This window comes from Psammomys obesus, unplaced genomic scaffold, assembly GCF_907164565.1.
Source record: "Psammomys obesus unplaced genomic scaffold, mPsaObe1.curated_primary_1811, whole genome shotgun sequence".
NCBI classification, from domain to species: Eukaryota; Metazoa; Chordata; class Mammalia; order Rodentia; family Muridae; genus Psammomys; species Psammomys obesus.
This window is the reverse complement of record NW_026585504.1, coordinates 40,582,493-40,583,576: the sequence shown is the minus strand read 5'-3', so window position 1 is coordinate 40,583,576 and position 1,084 is coordinate 40,582,493. Positions and strand designations below refer to the sequence as shown.

At 36.5% G+C, this 1,084-nt stretch overlaps 1 pseudogene; it reads left to right on the top strand.

Annotated features, from left to right (window-relative positions):
• Positions 1-204: 204 nt before the first annotated feature.
• LOC129674369 (60S ribosomal protein L31-like) lies at positions 205-539 on the top strand (annotated as a pseudogene).
• The last annotated feature ends 545 nt before the right edge of the window (positions 540-1,084 follow it).

Genomic DNA, 1,084 nt, shown 5'->3' with positions numbered 1-1,084 from the left:
AGTTAAGAGTACTGACTCCACTCTTTGTCAACTTGATACTTGAATACATCATTTTTAAGCCATAATCTTCTACACCTTGTCCTCAAAGTCTCATGGTATTGCTATAAATTTAAATGGCCTGACTCTAAAAGTCTCGAAAGTCTTTAATGATTCCAACACTTTAGAAGTGCAGACTCATTCTTTTTCCAACTTGGGCCCAACAGAATGGCTCCCACAAAGAAGAGTGGTGAAATTAAGAAGGTCTATTCTGTTATCAACGAGGTGGTGACCCGAAAATATACCATGGCAGCATCCATAAAATGGGCTTCAAGAAATGTGCTCCTTGGGTACTCAAAGAAATTCAGAAATTTGCCATGAAGATGGTTACTCTAGATGTGCACATTGATACCAGGCTCAATAAAGTCATCTGGGATGGCTAAGGGATAAGGAATGTTCCATATTGTTTCTGTGTACATTTGTATACAAACCATAATGAGGACAAGAACTCACCAAACAATTTCTACACATAACTAACTTACGTGCCTGTTACCACATTTTAAAAGTTACAGACAGTCAGTGTGGATAAGAACTAACCTTCTGAATGTCAAGTAAAGTAGAAGTTAAAAAAAAAAAGTCCAGAGTGTCTAGGCTGGAGAGAGAATGGAGCAGTTAACAGCAGTTGCTGCATTTGTAGAGAACCTAGACTTGATTCCCAGCACCCATGTCCAATTACCCATAACCACCAATAATTTTAGTTCCAGAGAATCTGATGTCCTCCTCTTCTGGTCTCTGTGAGCACCAAGCATACATGTGGTGCATAGATAGATAGATAGATAGATAGATAGATAGATAGATAGATAGATAGATAGACAGATAGATGTATTTGTGGGCAAATATTTATGCATATAAAACAAAATAAATATATTTTTAATTAATACTCTCTTACTGTGTACTACTGTGAAATTAAGTTAAATACATGTGACATATAATGGCATAGAATAAACCTTCCCATTCCCAAATGGAGAAACCAGGATATAACAAGGAAAAATCACACAAGAGCAAAACCAAAATCAAACAGGGAAAACATCAAATCATGAGCTCCATG